The 18,544-nt window shown below is 41.0% G+C and overlaps 1 long non-coding RNA gene across 1 annotated transcript; it reads left to right on the top strand.

Moving 5' to 3' along the window:
* The first annotated feature begins 14,160 nt into the window (after nt 1-14,160).
* LOC134203766 (uncharacterized) lies at nt 14,161-14,636 on the top strand. Its single transcript, XR_009977697.1, has 3 exons — nt 14,161-14,299; nt 14,366-14,444; nt 14,501-14,636. It is a non-coding gene; the product is annotated as an uncharacterized LOC134203766 (long non-coding RNA).
* The last annotated feature ends 3,908 nt before the right edge of the window (nt 14,637-18,544 follow it).

The raw sequence follows: 18,544 nt of genomic DNA, 5'->3' as shown, positions 1-18,544 counted from the left end.
ACAATAATATGTTTTCTATTTGTTAACAAGAGCCTCCTGACCAACCATTTCTTCAATTTTCTTTAAAATTCTTCATATAGATCGTTAAAGGTTTTATCATTTAATCAAGGAGATTGTTTAATGCTAAAAATTGCATAAAAATGTACTAAAATTGATTGATGTATGATACGGAAAAAGTTCCGAGCTGTATGATAGATACGTTTTTGGAAAAATCAAAAATTGAGATAAGCTTCCAGATATGTAATTCGGAACTTTTTCCGCACTGACATCAATCAGATTTTAATTACAATTTGTCTAGAATTTATTATAAGCATTTTAAAATGATCTCCTATGTGAGTTGGATCTGTCAAAGTTAACACGTCGTGTGTCTTCTTCTTATTTTTACTTGGATCTCTATAGCGATCGATGCCATTTCATGAAGAATTTTAAATTAATCAAAAGTTAAACACGGAAAATTGTTATCGATCTTTTCCAAAATATCGATATCAATTGATACCAACAAAAGTTATTTATTTTTACAGTTCTACTTTACGACCTGTAAAATTTCCAACAAAACAAAAATAGATTCTTCAGAGGTTTGCTTCTACATTTTTGTTTATTTATTTGCTTAATCGGGAATCGAACCTGAAGAAGATGATGTTATAAATTTGCCCAAAGAACTTAACCACTAGCCCAAAATGAAATGATGATTTAAGCAGCTAGCATGTAAATGCTAAGACTTGAAATTTTCATCATATTACTTGCATATAGGGGATTATTTCCACTTAACACCATTCTCACATTCATCCTACTTCTGCGTACATAAAATGACAGCTGCTAATTGGTTAGTAAATTGGAACTATATTACGGCTTTTAGAATTGAAACTGAGTGTCGTTTCATTCAACATCCGTTCATTTTAGAAAATTTCTAAATCATAATTTTGAGATGTAAACAAACGCAAAATATCCATCGGTGTTTTGGTATCCAACGATATAAATCGATGGGCTAAAACGTAATGTAGAAGTGCGATGTTCGACAGTAAAATCGTTGTCAAAATAGCTTGAGCTTATTGAGCTTGATTGATCTTCGTAGTTACTTCCATTATGACCAGATCAGCTGTTCTTGCATAGGAAACCAACAGATGTTTGCTTGGGACTAGCACACTCTTCAATGTACAAGTACTGGTGATCTCATGTGTTAGGTCATACTTGCGCCTGCCACGTCAGAATGCAAGTCAATGTAGGGAAGGGAGGAATGAGATGATCACTCGCCCACTGCAAGCCGAATATACCCTGCACTTGCCACGAGTTCATGCGGAATTTGTTGAATTTCTGGGTTAGGTTGAGAGGCAGAGGTCCGTCTTTAACGAGCTGCCAATGTGATAGATAGGAGAAGGTAACTGATGGATTTTCTAATTGAGTTGGAAACGAGCTCTATAGTTCATTTCAATTCTAGCAGATTACTGATAGAATACCAAGTTGAAGGTATAGGAATAGTAATGGAAACGGATGGAAGTTCATTTCCAGTTCTAGCGATTGAGAACATGATAAATAAAAGAGAAAAAGAAGAGGAATGGAACGGACCGGGATTGAACCCACGACTCCTGCTTATGAGGCAGAAGCAGAGCTTTGACTACCAAGCCCGCTTTTAGTAAATTTCGTTGTCAAAATATATCATAAAGTTGAGATCGTACTTTATCAGAAGTCTGATAACGTTTCATGAATATTCCTATCGTTATTGTGATTAATTTGATGGTAAAGATGTAGCGATGTTCATCTTTCAAATACTTTGTCAAAGTATATCAAAAACAACGGTTGAATCGGACCAGAAAACACACTAGTTGTATCCAAAGAAAGAGCTTTAACCCTTATATAGCAGACGAATCTTGTAACGTTGGTTCCAATTTGTAGCTTGTTAGCTCCTCCACAAGCATCCCCATATCTCGACCCCCACGCCAGTAAGCACCCAACGCCTCAGTCCGTTCCAAATCAATGTAGTAGGACAGCCCCACTGGTGGCGATCCCAGCTGTTCGAAGCAAAAGATTTTATGTACTCCTGTAATTCTTTATCACCAGTTCATGAGCTCCCTCCACACTTTTCCCTCCGTGGGTGAGATAGAGCTCATACCGTTACCCACGGAGTTGACCTAATTGTCACCACGCTATGAAGTTGTTGCCAACTTTGAGAAGTGCGAAGCCAAACTTCGGCTCTTCTCAAATACTCAAGAACCAGCGAAAGAGGGTGTAAAGGCTAAAGATTGGTCCTGGTCGTTCTCTTCCGTATCGACTGCCACCGACGGCAGAAGTGCGCCGATCAGATTTCATTTGTTTAAAATTTATAAATATATTACCAGAAGTGCATTTCTAGCGAAATTGGGAACAATTTAACAGCCAGTGGATAGTAAGGCTTGCGTAAATACGAAAGTAGAAAAATAGTTAGTTCATTGTTTTCTTTGTATAAATTGTATAGTTGAAGTGAACAAAAAGAAAAAAATATCAACCGCACGATAGCCGGTGAATAAACACAAGAAAAGGTAATTGTCTATGCTATTGTTAAAATAGAAAATGGTGAAGTATAGGGATGGTGAGAGAGTGACTATGTGGTACTAATCCTGTGGGACAGGTCCGTCTGTTTCGGGCCTTTTCTTTATTTTCGGTCTCGTGCAATTCCCGAGGACTCCTTTCGCCCCCAGCGACAACGACGACCAGTGACGACCAACCTTGTAGAAACTCGTACAAAGCTCGACGGACGGTCTGAAGCTAAATTCGCTGGCGGAAAGCGATGACGTTGCGAATCCAGGACCTGGTAACCACGCGGACTGGCACGACGCCATTTCTTTTCCGGGGTTCGGAGCGACGTGGGTGGTGCACGAATAAAGGAAATCCGCGCACGGTAGTGGCCCATTCCGCCTTCGTCCAGCGACCGTAGCCCCATCGATCGGTACGAGTGGCCTCTCCAACGTTCAACCAGGCAGAGCTCCTAGATACGACGCCGCCGCACGGTAGTGGCCCAATCGCCTTCGTCCAGCGACCGTAGCCCCATCGATCGGTCCGTGAGTGGCCTCCCCAACGTTCAACCAGGCAGAGCTCCTAGATACGAACGCCGCCGCACGGTAGTGGCCCCATTCCGCCTTCGTTCAGCGACCGTCGTACCTCGATCGGTTCGTGAGTGGCAGCCGCAACCCAGATTCCGTCGGAGGCCCTCCAGCAGCATGCTAGCCAACGTGAAACATCAAACCATACGAAGTACTTGTCCCTCTCACCATAGAAAGGCATGGCCAAATAAACCAATAATGTTAAGATAGTTATTGCGTATAGCCATTTCATTTAAGAACGCACCCCTGGATATATATAATTTTCTTTCGATTCGTGCCCAAAACGGGTATCAAGCCTCGGTCTGTGGTAGTCCGCCCTGAAAACGACCATTTCTGAATTTTCTTCCTTTCGTCCGTGAACTCTGGCTTTTCTCTCCGTGACGTGACGCGACAATAGATGCTCCTACCAAGGTAAGTGCTAGGTGGTGCAATATAACGGTGCTAATTAAATTACGACCCAGTGCGTGACAACTTCCTTCCTCATTTCCTTCTGAGCAGCGAGAGGCTACAAATTGCGCCCAGCTAAAATAATTAGTTACTTAAATCATTTTTCGCTTCCCTAGCGGAGGAAGAAAACACTTCCTTTTTAATTTTCGTTCTTCCAACGAAGCAGTTGTTTGAGCAACATGGATTTGAATTTGAGGTTCAATACAAGCGATTAATGGTTCACCATCTCGAGAAACACGAGATTGAATATGAGACTATCAGAGCAGTGCAATATGACCCGCAGAGACCGATCTTCCATTCAGAGGAGGCCTAGGGACTGATTGAAAGATGAAAAGAGCAAAGGCCGTGGATGTGGATTTCTTAGGTGTGATGTTACCATAGATGCGGAAATCAAAGTGATTGACAAAACTTAGAGCAAATTAGAAGTTATTTAGATAATGAAGACATTTTGAAGGTTTTAAAGACAGTCTGAAATCACGACTGGTGCATTATTTGCCAGAGTTCGCGCGCTCAAGAATATGCTGAGACGGACGAAGATCTTAGATTTCGATAAGCTCCTCCACAATACGAGGACTAATGAACACCCATTTTCTCTTCTCCATTGCATGCGGTGAGAAAGCGTTATGGAAGAAATTTCTCGCTCGGTTTCAGACTTACGGGTCGAGTGTGAATCGAAAAAGAATTCGCAAAAAATGAACAGAAAGGTTCGAGAAAAACAAACAATTGGAGAAAAGAGTTCCAATCGTCCGAAGAAGATCAGGATAATGAGGGGCCTAGGGTGGATTAAGTCTTCCAACTTCGTCAAATCGCCGAGAATTAAAATCGTATAAACAATCTTCAAATACAAACCTGAATCACTTCCGAGCATGATCACCACGTTGTATCCATTCGCGTTTCCAAGTATTCTTTTGGGAGGCCTCTTCAAGACTCCATCCCGGTTATGAATCGTTCGGAAAAATGATCCGCAAATTTTCGCTCAATAAACCATCGAAGTCTGCAATTCCGCAGGCTGAGACGTCCGATTCAGTAACTGAGTCCGACCCTGAAAGTTCCGCCTCATCGTCAGATATTCCGGTCGTTAGACAAGAGAAACACATCATCGCGCAACCAAAAGTCGGTGATTTCCGAATGGAATATTCGATACGACGGCGCGATAACGTCAAAATTTGATGAGATTCGTCAAAGAGGTAGAATTCTACGCCAAATCAGAACACGTGTCTAAGCGCGAGTTGTTTCGTCCGCGATATATCTCTTTAAAGACCAGGCCAAATCGTGGTTCATGTCTGGCATGGAAAACGAAGACTTCTGAATTGAATGAGCTCGTTACGGAACTCAAACGTGAGTTTCTTAGTCCCGATCACGATCACGTGACCGAGATTAAAGCAACTTGGAAACAAGGCCCAAAAGAACGTTTTCGGATTATTTGACGGAAATGTTGAAAATGTTCAACTCCCTTACGAAGCCGATTTGGAAGGAAGAAATTTGAAATCGTGTACGAAATTTACGATCGGACCAAGTCACGCGGTCGCGTCTAACGTGAATAATTTAGCGATCTGAAGAGGTTTGGAGGCAGTTGACGCTACCTATTGGTACAAATACGCCCCAAACACGCAGGATCAGCACCGCCGCCGCGAAATAAGACTCAGGTGAATAGAGATCAGCAGAGATTCTCATAAATGTCCAAGCCCCGGTCGAAATGTCGAAGAAATTATACAAATCGCGAAATTTTTATCGGTCGCAGAAAGAAGCCTCGAAGATGAACACCCTTCGAGGAAACCGTCGAGAGAAATTCCAAGGAAACCTAGAATTGAGAGAAAAAGCCAGAGGAGCCTAGAACTTCAAAGGTAGAGGAGGAAACACTCGTGGATTGATACTACGGCCTCCTAGGGAAGGGATATGCTTTAATTGTAGACAGCCCGCCATAACTTTACAGAATGTATTCAACCTAGGTACAAATTTGCCTCCGATGCGGGTTGCATCAGGTCGAAACCAAAAATTGCCCTATTGTGAAAAAACTCCAATAGACTACCGAGGGCAGGCCAGTCAATGTTTTCAAAATCCCTCACAGCAATCCCTTAACGAATCCGGTTATTACCGAATTCACAGTGCTAATAAGACTTAAATTATGCATCAGTGCTGCTCAAAAGCCACTTTTGGCGAATTATTTGGCTGATATAGTGCTTGCCCCTACCTATTTTTCCACGCCAATGCCAAAATGTCAAAATTTTTAGACGAGTTGGAACGGAACGAAAAAAAAGAGATGGAAAATATTTATTTACATTCTAATTCGTTCTTTCTCTTTTCTTCCCTTTGGGGATTCAATGTTTTTTGCTAATTATATTTAACTCCAGGCTTGAACGCTTGAACTGGTGTTTCATACTTTTGGTTCAGGTTGATCCCAATTTACCATCTGATCCATCACGGATCTGTTTGTATGTATTGCTGGGAAGGGATAAAAAACAGAAGGATTTCATCTGCCTCTGTATCGAGGGCGAGAAAGCAATCTGCAGTTATTTATAGACGGGACTTTTTTGTATTCAATAAACCCATCTGAAGAGTATCCTTCAGGTGAATATTAATAAATAAATACCTATATTGCCGTAGAATAAGTTTACTGCTCATGAAACATTTATCTGACAGACTGGCATTTTGTATGCAATGTGATGCAGATATTATTATCATTGCCTATTATACACAATTGACAAGCATACACGACAGATTTACAAAAACATATTTGTAATGCGAGTAAAAGAGACAGGTTATAAAATTCTGGATGCTGTTGTTATTGTTTCTACCCAAACGTCATAGATAGTAGCTCTAAATTGGTAATTATACTTCCCTTATTCGGCTTGAATCCACAGGGCTTATATCGAAGCGTTATATACCGATATATGGCTTCTTTTCCTGCATGAAGTTTATACTGCTAATTAGCACTTGAAAATTATATATACTGCTTTTAGGCACTGAAATGTTGTTATATGGTTGAAATAAGGCTTATTAAAGTGCTTAATGGTTACCTGGGCAGGACTAGACAGAATTAATTGGTAGTAACCGCAGTAGAGGCGGCCATATCGCGAAAGATATTTCCAAGTGCCCGGCTAGCAATGCCAGCTGTTTCAATTGCGGGAATAAGGGACATTTCAAATTCTGTCGCCGGAAAAGAAAAACGGATTACTCTTTTGAATACAACGAACCAAAGAAGAGGGTCTTCTTCTTCTTATTGGCAATACATCCCTACACTGGGACAGAGCCGCCTCGCAGCTTAGTGTTCATTAAGCACTTCCACAGTTATTAACTGCGAGGTTTCTAAGCCAGGTTACCATTTTAGCATTCGTATATCATGAGGCTAGCACGATGATACTTCTATGCCCAGGGAAGTCGAGACAATTTCCAATCCGAAATTTGCCTAGACCGGCACCGGGAATCGAACCCAGCCACCCTCAGCATGGTCTTGCTTTGTAGCCGCGCATCTTACCGCACGGCTAAGGAGGGCCCCGGAGAAGAAGAGGGTGTACGAGGGTGTACTCGGTGGTTGGGTGTAAAACTGAAGAAACAGAAAATGGTGCATTTTTTGAAAGTGATGAGGGTCCTTCGGAGATTCTGGAGTTTTTTTTTTGGAGGCATACCAGTTTCGTCGGTAGTCGATTCCGGGTCCTCGGCGAATATTATCCAAGAGGATACATATCGAAAACTCCAGCAAAGCAGAGCTAGAATCGTGAACGAACGGAAAGCAGATAAAACACTCAAATTGGAGGCTTTCGCTTCGAACGATAAGATCGTGTTTAGTACGGCATTCGAAGCGGAGATCAGAACACCAAAGGATGAGAATGCGGTCTGGGCTCATTTTCTCGTTGCACTGAAGGGACAAATCAATCTTTTGAGCAAGACAAGACTGCATTTGCGCTAGGAGTTTTGCGCATCGGATACAAGGTCAACATGATCGCTGATGGAACTTCGGATACAGGAAGTAAGGAGTTTCAGGGATTGCCCTGAGAATTCAAGTCGATGAATCGGTCAGATCGGTGATTCAGGAACCAAAAAGACTTCCGATAGCTATGGAAACTGAGGTAGAAGAGGTGAGTTATACATGTTTTTCTTTCATTTGTATTGGGTAATAATTAAATGTGTTACTGATAACAGGTTATCCGTGATCTCATTGATTAAGCAATAATCGAGCTGAAGGCTGAAGGCCCGCTTTCATGGGTTTCACCACTAGTACCCGTGCGGAAAAGTAACGGCAAGATACGATTATGTGTTGACATGCGAGTTGCCAACCAAGCAGTTGTTAGGGAACACTACCCCATGCCTAACATAGATTCCGCGATAGGCTCGATACCCAAAGTAGCCAAACAGTCAAAAATTGATCTCGAGTCCGCATACTATCATTTTGAACTAGAGCCAGATAGTAGGAAGATAGTTTACCAGTGTTGTCGGTTGATGTTCGGAATCAAGTCGGCACCGGAGTTATTTCAACGTGAAATTGATAACCTGTTTCGCGGAATTGAGGGACTAATCGTATTCATTCATAGATAACATTCTAAGTCACGGTAGTACTGACGAACAACATGACGGAAGGTTTGCTATCAAGGCACTCAAATAGAAGTATAGAAGTATGAATACAGCTATTTTTGTTTGTTTTAGATTGAAGGAAGCTATGACGCGGATTAAATAGATGAAAATGAAGGTTAACGAGGAGAAGTCTGTCTTTGGGGTCAAGGAGGTTACTTTTGTAGGACACATAATTTCGGTAGAGGGCATCAAACCTACGAAAGACAAGATACAAGCTATCCTGAATTTACAACCACCTAGCTGTTTAACAGAATTGAAATCTTTGATGGGAACGGTAAACTTTGTAGGTAAATTCATTCCCAACTTAGTTTTCATCACAGAGGAGATGAGAGAACTTCTTGTCAAGGATAAACCGTTCATTTAACAGGATCGTCATGATCGCGAACTTTGTGAAATTAAGGCAACTCTGGGGAAAGTCGAATATCTTGGATATTTCAATCCTGACGACGAAACACTGCTTATCACGGATCCAAGCCCAGTTGGTATGGGAGCCATTCTTGTACAGGTCAAACATGGTGTATCACGGGCAATCTATTGTGCCTCTAAGAGTGTATCTGTTCACGAGAAAAAATACTGTCATACGGAAAAAGAGTGCTATGCGATGGTGTGGGCTATGGAGAAGTTTTATATGTACTTATACGGGCGTCGTTTCACTCTTATTACCGATTGCAAGCCTTTGCAATACCTATTCAACCGTGTACAGTCCAAACTATCGGCCAGGATAGAGAGATGGATGCTTAGACTCCAATCTTTAGATTTTGACGTTAGATACGAACCAGGGGACAAAAACCTGGCCGATTCGTTTTGAAGACTGAGTGTGAAAGAGACATGATACAGAGAATGATGTCGTGAAATGGTTGGAAAAAGAAATGAAACCAGTGCCAGAAAAAGTGCCATTGAAACCGGCGATTGGAGAGACGTTTCAGTACAATACGGAGCTTCAACAATCAAAAATGATTTGAGTACGTACGGTGATTTGATTCTCCGTGGAGATAGAATAGTGATTCCGTCATCTCTAAGAGAAAAGGTTATACAGTTGGCACACAGTGGACATCAAGGTATTGCAGGAATCCGGGCATGGACAAATTAGCTGAGCAGGTAGTAAAAAAATGTAAACCCTGTCAGATGACGTCCATACCCGATAGCCCAAATCCGATTATTCGTCGTATCCCCACCCTACCATGGCAGGATCTGGTAATGGATTTTAAGGAGGTTTTACCGTCCGGAAAGTCTCTACTCGTATTCGTGTGTTATACAAGCAGATTTATCCAAGTTGAAGCTATGAAATCCGCCACCTCCCAAAGAGTCATTAGCGCGCTTTTGAGAATGTTCTCGTTATTTGGTGTACCACGTTCAGTAATAAGCGGATAATGGTCCACAGTTTAAGTCAACGGAACAAGCAGTTTTGCACCAGTTACGGTATTCATTTGAATCATTCCACGCCGTATTGGCCACAACAAAAAGGAGTGGTGGAAAGACAAATGAGAAACATCGGTCGTAGGATCAAGATAAGTACGATTCAAGGAACAGATTGGGAGAGTGATCTAATGAACTACCTTCTCATGTACCATGCCACACCACAAGAGACGACCGGAGTTTCACCAAGTAAGATGATGCTTGGACGGGAAATACAAACCACCGTGCCCTCGATTCAAAAAGGAAACAGGCTAGAATTGGAAGAAATGCGTGATCGAGACATGATTCTTGAGCCCCAAACGCAATACAACGGAACGGCGACGGACACGGACGGACACAATAATATTTGGACAGCACATCTTCTTTCAAATCCGGTTATTTTTGTATTTTATTTCTCTAGAACGAAAAGTCGAGAGTAAAACATTTATTTTTGATTTTCATCGTCTGGAAATTAAACGAAATTTAAACAACAATAACAAAGAAAACATTTATTCGTGAATTAAACAGTTGAAAGTTGTATAGGGTGGTACCGTGATACGATATGTATCGCACACTCGCTTCTGATGATAAACGATTCCTCGAGATTTATGTCAGGATCATTCGAAAACCACCTGTGACGAATTATGGCTACCAAATTCATCATATAAAACTTTTGTCACAGATTGGTGGATCGACTACTTGTATTCAAGTCACCGGCTGAAATTTCTTTGGTAAGCCCATCACTTCAACTGCACCCAACTGCCATATCGGTGCGCATGTACGAAGCAAATGAAAATTTTCGCCTCGATTTGCCGTTTCAATGGCGTTTTCTCGGGTAGCACTGAAGCGGTAAATTGGCACTATCTTCATATTTTTTATATACGCGTTCATTGTTCTTCATGCAGTACACGTCAATTCAATAGATTTGAAGATAAAATTTGAAGTAGAAAGGACATGCTAAGATAAGATTTATGGATAATTTAATTCGCTTACCTTGTTTTGTTAGCAGATGAACGTGTTTGATCGAGTCGTCACCAGACAGCCATTTTTAAGTGATAGGGAAAATGAGCTTTTCATTAGTGCTGTCCAATGAGCAGCTCGAAGTAGCTCGAAGTTGTTCCTGTCACGCTCATGCCCGTTTGTTGACAAAAAAGAACGAGCAGGACGGGAACAACTTCGAGCTACTTCGAGCTGCTCATTGGACAGCATTATTGTATCCAGTTTTCCGCGAGCGGTAATGGCCGCCAGCTGCCTGCGGGTCAGTCTCAGATTTGACGATTGTGGAGGTCAACTGCACCCACCGCTCTGAGCATTCTGATCAATGAGGTATATAAGAAGGTGCTGATTCAGTGAATTCAAGCCTTCTTATATCCAGTTTTCCGCGAGCGGTAATGGCCGCCAGCTTGCCTGCGGGTTAGTCTCTGATTTGACATTTCTGGAGGTCAACTGCACCCACCACTCCGAGCATTCTGATCAATGTGGCTTAAAAGAAGGTGCTGATTAAGTGAATTCAAGCCTTTTAATATACCACATTGATCAAAATGCTCGAACGGTGGGTGCGGTTGACCTCCAGAAATGTCAAATCAGAGACTAACCCGCAGACAAGGTGGCGGCCATTACCGCTCGCGGAAAACTGGATACCACATTGTCTGAAATGCTCGAATGGTGGGTGCAGTTGACATCCAGAAACGTCAAATCAGAGACTAGCCCACTGGCAAGCTAACGGCCATTACCGCTCGCGGAAAACTGATACTCTTAAATTTTATGTGCGGGTCATAATATTTATCACAACTATCTGTCGACGCACATAAAATTTCTTAACAATTTTAGTAGATTACAAATGCATTGTTTTTATATAGCATTAGTTTAGATATTGAATATTAATATTGGCAAATAAAATTGAAATGCTGCAAATAACTAAAGCCAGTTGGATCTTTTCTATATGATTAACGCACATAAAATATAATGGCGAATTGATTTCGGTGTAGGAGAAGATGGTGTTGGTAGCGAGAGAGTAGTAGAGTCAGCCAGGGCGCAGAGAATGGTGAAGAAACCGGGAAAGTTCGAAGGTTTTGTTATGGGTAAAGCTTAGTGTAAATAAACGTGTTGCCAATCATTTTAAATAAACTTCAAACTTGATGAATCATAAAATTTAACGAGATGCTTCACTTTACTTAAAAAAGGGAGAGATGTACCGTGTTTCAATGTATATGTTAATATAGCACATATAAGTCTCTGTTTGTCTGTGGTGCCACAGACAAACAGACGTAACAGTTTGAACATTCAGTTCAATCAAAGATAATTGCCTATTTCCGGGGATTAAACCACCCGACTTGGACGTTAATTTACAATGTTATGAAAACTCATATGTGAATATGTACGTTATGTGGAAGATATTGATTTGGAAAATGTATTGAGGTAACCACTTTCCCTTCGATGGGACTCGAACCCATGACCCTACAGTACGCTAGACTGGTGCTTTAACCAACTAAGCTACGAAGGACCTCCGTCGGCCTTCGCAACCTAGCGGCTACTGAACGACCTCGAGATTCCCAAATTGGACGCATAGTCAAATCACTCGCAATCCATTTATCAAGCCAATACTTCCACATGTGTATTGTACACGTCCACATTAGAGGAGCGTGAGTATTTAGAATGTCTGGTGGCTATACACATTCTTCATCAGCAACGGTACTGATCAAGTGAGGTTGTGTAAGCTATTTGCCAGTCGGTCGTCAAGCTTCTTCAGACCCGACCGCATTGCGTAGGCAAGACCACGCAACTCAAGTTCAGTTCAATCAAAGGTAATTGCCTATTTCCGGGGATTAAACCACCCGACTTGGACGTTAATTTACAATGTTATGAAAACTCATATGTGAATATGTACGTTATGTGGAAGATTGATCACTTGATCAGTACCGTTGCTGATGAAGAATGTGTATAGCCGCCAGACATTCTAAATACTCACGCTCCTCTAATGTGGACGTGTACAATACACATGTGGAAGTATTGGCTTGATAAATGGATTGCGAGTGATTTGACTATGCGTCCAATTTGGGAATCTCGAGCTCGTTCAGTAGCCGCTAGGTTGCGAAGGCCGACGGAGGTCCTTCGTAGCTTAGTTGGTTAAAGCACCAGTCTAGCGTACTGTAGGGTCATGGGTTCGAGTCCCATCGAAGGGAAAGTGGTTACCTCCAATACATTTTCCAAATCAATATCTTCTACATAACGTACATATTCGCATATGAGTTTTCATAACATTGTAAATTAAGTTTGAACATTTTTCAAAAAAATCCATCGTCCAACTCCTCTACCACCATCTTGCGAGCATGTTGCACGAAACAATGTTTTGTATGACATTGTCACCAGAAGGCGCTGGAGTGAAATGTCAAACTCGAAGGATTACGACGCTAGCGCCACTAGTTGTGAAACGCGCAATCGACCAAATTCAAATTGATCGTTGAAGTCATGGTCGATGGAAATTTCTCTAGTGTTACGTCTGTTTGTCTGTGGTGGTGCTATGGGTAGCTCGGCGGTGCACACTGAGTGGACAGAGAGTGACAGATTGGACGATGGTTTTTCGCAGTAACAGTTGCGGTCGGTGAATACAGTCACAGAGAACAGACTCGCCATGTTGTGATAACTTTTTACTGTTCATTTTGAAATTACTTTGCAATGTCGCCGTTATGCCACTGTGCGCTAGTGTCGTTATGCATGCAAGAGCATGCCAGCGCCATCGTGTTGTCAAAATGAGATTGTGAGTTGCAATGTCGATGGCTTTGAGGTTCGGTGTGTTTGTTTACACATGTTTTGCAAGAAATATTGTTCGAGCCTCCATGTCTGTTCTCTGTGATACAGTGTATAAAGCGGTACATGGACACGAGACCTGGACAATGCTCGTGGAGGAGCAACGCGCACTTGGGGTTCATTCACAAATTACATAACGCGAAATTTGACCATTTTCAACCCCCACCCACCCCATCGTAAAGTTTTTTGTATGGAAGGGTTCTGAAATTTGTATGGGCCGTAACGCTCTGGCAGGTACCCTTCCACCCCCTAAAGCGTTATGTAATTTGTGTATGGGCCCTTGGAGTTTTCGAAAGGAAAGTGCTGCGTACTATAGATAGTAGAATCTATAGATGAGCGAAAGCATGGCTGAGTTGATTTTTTTGCCCATGCACACGCGCATATGACGTCACAGCGCTTAACGTTTCCATTGAAATCGTGATGTCATGCTCGTTTGGAGACACGTTTGACAGTTCGTTTGGAGACAGAGGATTTATCTTCGCTCATCTATATATTCCACTATCTATACTGCGTACCATCTACACTGAAATCAAGAATGCAGTAAAGTCAACTATGATCGCGTAGTAAAAATAACAATTCCTTGTATTGTCAAAATAACAACATTATTTTCAAACACTATGCTACTACAGTGAGCGTTCGCTAATTGGGGTTTTTTCTAGTTGGGGCGTTTTTAGTTGGGGGTTCGCTAATTGGGGCGAAACCCAATTAAAAAGCAGCTAAACGTCAGAATGTGATGTCAAAAACTCGTTGACGTTTTGTTTCCGTGTTTGGCGGGATCGATATTTTCTGGCGCGGATTAGCGAACGATCACTGTACTGTATATTTAACCATGAGCTTGGTAAAAATAACAATACCTGTTCCTGTTTACTCGTTCTACTTTTTTCCAACAAAACACGTCATCTTTTCCGCTTTAGAAGTTAACAATCTTAATTCTTTTGTTATTCGATAAATTTTATTTCAAAGTGAGTGCTGTCGTCAAGATATAGTTGTGGAAGCAGCGCTTCGTGGTTCGTGATTTGTATATATTCCATGGGTAAAAAAAATATATCGCAAAACGTTGTTTTTTTTTGCAGCCCGTAATAAAAAGTCGAAGCTCCAAGAATTATGACCGATAATTGGAACTGGATTCATCAGTTCATTTTATTTTCGAAGGTAAGATTGTTTCGGTGCTAGTTTTTTGATGAATTCAAATGAGCTTTTCAATGCAGGAAATGATGTAATGGAGCAATATCTTGTGGTCATTGGTGGAATGGTCCAGGCAGATATTTTTTCCGCCGCGAAATGGAGGAAGCTGATGCACAGCTATGGGAAACAGCTGAGCGAAAAGTTCCATTTTGAACGGGATATTTCTGTAAACGTTTATAATAATAAATACAATATGTTTTATACATAATTGATTTATTGTTGCATTAATTATTGCTTAGTAGAAAAGTCCATGAAAAAAACAAACAAATGCAGTGAAATTTACTACACAATTATCATTTTAAATGCAAAAAATGTTTGTTTCTTCAACAATTTATTTTGGTCAAATTAACTATGTCTAATGGTATTTTTGACAATTGTTTGTTTATTGAGCAACCATGGTAAAAATTACTACATAGTTCGTTTGAATTTAATGCAGTATGTAGTCTGTACAAATCAATTGGTGTTGTGCATTTAATTTAAACTATCAATATGGTATTTTTTGCCACAATGCGAATGAACCACGAGTTGCATGAGCTGCTGGGAGAACCATCCATCGTTCACACCGCGAAAATCGGACGACTGCGGTGGGCCGGGTACGTAGCCAGAATGTTGGACAGTAACCCGGTGAAAATGGTTCTCGACAACGATCCAACGGGCACAAGAAGGCGAGGTGCGCAGCGGGCAAGGTGGATCGATCTGGTGGAAGATGACTTGCGGACCCAACGTAGACTGCGTGGTTGGCGACGTGTAGCCATCATAGATCGAGCCGAATGGAGAAGACTCTTATACCGCACAGGCCACTTCGCCCTTAGTCTGAATAAATAAAATAATACAGTATACCTCCACGGGAGTCCTCATCGCTATTCTTATTATAGCGCTCCATTCCGAATGCTATTTTAGGATAGCACCCCATCTTTCCACCGGTGGTTTCTGTTTTAGGAATAGCGACTTTGTAAACATATTGAGTTCTCATCGGGCGTTGCTAAAAGTAGTCATCTTCTTCAATGGCTCTACATTCCAACTGGAATTTGGCTAGCTGCTTAACTTAGTTCTATTAGCATTTCCTCAGTTATTAATTGAAAGATTTTCGTGCCCGCCATTGCAAGAGTATGTATTTTGTGTGACAACTATGCCCAAAGAGCCCACTCGAAAACATCCTTGACCGAATCGGGAATAGAACTCGCTATCTCCGGAGAGCAATTCTACGCTTTTGCTCGCAAGGGTAGCTGGAGATCCGTCGTAGTAAATTTTTTAACCGTTATACCTTCTGGACTTCCTTTCTCCTGGAATTTTTTTTCGGGGATTTATACTTGCAGTCAAAATAAACCCTCCTGAAATTCATACTAGTTTTCCTACAGGAATCTCTTGACACCATCCTACAGGAATGCCTCCACAGTTTTTTTTTCTCTGAAGGATGTCCCGGAAAAAAATGTGACAACACCGAAAGTAAAGAATTCCCCTGAAAAACTAGCTTTCCAATTGAAATTATCAAAGATATTATTATTGGGCGATTCCAATAAAATATCTCGAAAGATTCTGGAAGAAATCCTAAAACTATTCTGGGAGAACTGCTGGGAACTCCTGAAGAAATCTGCCTACATGAATTTCAAAAACAAGTCATAATTGAATAAACGACAAAAAAGAGAAACTTGCGGAAGATTTTCTGGAGGAACTAGTTGAAGATCATACTAAATAATTACTAAAGGAACATTCTGAGAGATTCCTGGAAGACCTTGCAAAATAAAAACAGTAGAATTTCCTTCAGCGAACAATCCATGAATATTTCGGGCTCTAGCGGGAGCCGGTGCGCATCGCTCCTTATTATAGCTCTATTACTTCAATTACTTCTTCGCGGAGTTGAACTGGGGCACTAGATAAAAAATGGATATTTCCCTTGCTATTTAATAACTATTTAATTCCATCGAAATTGTTCTGAAAACAGAAAAACAGATTTTCTGCAATTTTGATCGATACCAAAGTGACGTTTCACAAAATAGCAACCCTGTATGGAAATTTAGCAACCCGCAGTATGGGGCGCTAAATTTGGAAACTCACGGCTAATTTTGAGTTGCGTTCTTATTTTACATTCCGTTTAGATACCTCCGGTGTAGAAGTGGGTCCCTATACAGGGCCCGGAAATAGCGATAGGGCCCCAGATGGGGACTCCTGTGGAGGTGACTTTAGTATTGATAAAAATTGTTTATCTTTTCAGAAAAATTTCGGCGGGTGTTATTAAATATCAAGGCAAATAAAAGTATTTACAGCAACAGATTAGGAGATAATGAGGAGCGATACACCGGCGTCCGGTAGAGCCCACAATATCCATGGATTTTCCGTGAAAGAAAATCCTACTGTTTTGTTCGTTTTGTTGCAAGTTGTTCAAGGAGGAGGTCTTCCAGGAATCCCTAAGATTTTAATAATTGTTCAGTATGTTTTTCAAGGAGTTCCTCCAGAAAATCTACCGCAAGTTTCTTTTTTCTGTCGTTCGTCATACAGGAACTGTTCCGATCATGAAGATCACTGAACATATTTTCATCTCATCGCAGAACAAAGAAAAACGGCACCAATTTTGGGGCTGCTTTTTGTAAACATGCGAAATAAAGAGAAATAAATCTAATACCTTTCTATAGCTTTGTTTTTGGGTGAATATCGGAGCCATGAGATGAAATCCAGGAGCAGTTCCCCTACATGATTTGCTTTGAAAATTCATCTAGGATCCCTGGAAGATTTCTCCGGGAGTTCTCCCATCAATCATTGACTTCTTTTAATAATCTTTAGCAGTTCCCCCAGAATAGTTTTAGGGTTTCTTCCAGAATCTTTTATATTTTTTATTGGAATTGTCCTATAATCTTTTTTGTGGTTTCAAAAAACTTTGCAAGAGAATTCGCCGGATTCTTTCGGAAGTAGTTTCGAGTTGAATTTCCAGGAACGAGACGAGTCAGCCTAGGGTTAAAAGTCTCGCTAATAAAAAAAAAACAAAAAAACATCCAGAAGGAAGGAAATCCAGAAGGAATAACTTTAAAAAATGAAAAAAATGCTTGATATATTATATCAAGACAAAATTTTCAAAACGACTTATCTGCTTTTGTAAACAAAGATTCAAACGACGATTTGACGAATCTGATAGCTCTCCCACGCAAACCAACACTATCAGTAGGCAGGTGAAGGATTCCGCTACCTGTTGATGGTGTTGGTTTGCGTGGGAGAGCTATCAGATTCGTCAAATCGTCGTTTGAATCTTTGTTTACAAAAGCAGATAAGTCGTTTTGAAAATTTTGTCTTGATATTTAAGTACTATGGCGGGTCTTCAGTTAGCTTTGCGAGCAAAAGCATAGGATTAATCCCAGTTGGCCTTCCGGAGATGGTGAGTTCTATTCCCGATTCGGCCAAGTATTTTTTCGAGTGGGCTTCATGGGCATAGTGTATCCATTGTGCTTGTTACACAAAATACCATACTCATGAAAAAGCGGGCATAGAAAAACTTTCAATTAATAACTAAGGAAATGCTAATAAAATACTAAGTTGTGCAGCTAGCCCAGTTCCAGTTGGAATGTAGAGCCATTGAAGAAGAAGATGACTATTTTTAGCAACGCCCGGTGAGAACTCAATATGTTTATAAAGTCGCTATATCTAAAATAGAAACCACCGGTGGGAAGATGGGGCGCTATCCTTAAATAGCACTCGGGAAGGAGCGCTATTATAAGAATAGCGATGAGGACTCCCGTGGAGGTGCTCTTAATCCGACTGTCAAATCCATACAAATGAACCAAAACAAAAGCACAGCACAAATTTGAAACCTGACAGCATAATGTGTTTAAATGGATGTTGAAACCCTGGGTGGTGCGGATAGAATCGATTTGGTTGTCAAACTGAAGCCAAAATTTTCTATTGTGCCGGAGCCAAACATTGAAGATTGTGGTTATGTTCGTTTCTGATCTAATATTGAGAAGTATTGTTATTATTTGGGGAAAAAATAGAAATAAACTTTGTTTGAATTTTGTATTCTTTGTAACTAATATTCTTACTATATATTTCGAGTGGAAAATTAGTAGGAATGCAACTAAAAA

The sequence above is a fragment of the Armigeres subalbatus genome, unplaced genomic scaffold, assembly GCF_024139115.2.
Source record: "Armigeres subalbatus isolate Guangzhou_Male unplaced genomic scaffold, GZ_Asu_2 Contig223, whole genome shotgun sequence".
NCBI lineage: Eukaryota > Metazoa > Arthropoda > Insecta > Diptera > Culicidae > Armigeres > Armigeres subalbatus.
This window is presented reverse-complemented; position numbering and strand designations above follow the sequence as displayed.